General features: G+C 38.4%; 1 protein-coding gene across 1 annotated transcript in view; it reads right to left on the minus strand.

Moving 5' to 3' along the window:
• Frmpd3 (FERM and PDZ domain containing 3) overlaps positions 1-318 on the minus strand; it is a 58,375-nt gene that overhangs the window by 10,380 nt on the left and 47,677 nt on the right. The gene's annotated exons all lie outside the window — the stretch shown is intronic.

Consider the following 318-nt stretch of genomic DNA (forward strand, 5'->3'; position numbering starts at 1 on the left):
TATGGTCATAGTTTAGTCAACTAGTTTAAGGAACAAAATATATATCTAGTCAAGTTTTACCTGAGAATATTTTTTTAACCCAAGCTTTATCTAAATAGCACATAATAAATAAAAGTACCAGACTGGTGGAACTAACCTTATTGGATGTTCAACAGCCATAGTTTGAGGCCAATACTAATATGGTCAGAGGGACTTAAAGGACAGTTTTTGCCCCTTGCCCTCCAAGGTCGACTAAGTTCCAGGGTACTATGGAACACATCTCTTAAAATGTCTGGTAACTGTGGTGAGTCACCTGTCCTCTTGTTCAGGGAGGACATG

Source organism: Nannospalax galili, unplaced genomic scaffold (genome assembly GCF_000622305.1).
Source record: "Nannospalax galili isolate Female #2095 unplaced genomic scaffold, S.galili_v1.0 scaffold25, whole genome shotgun sequence".
NCBI classification, from domain to species: Eukaryota; Metazoa; Chordata; class Mammalia; order Rodentia; family Spalacidae; genus Nannospalax; species Nannospalax galili.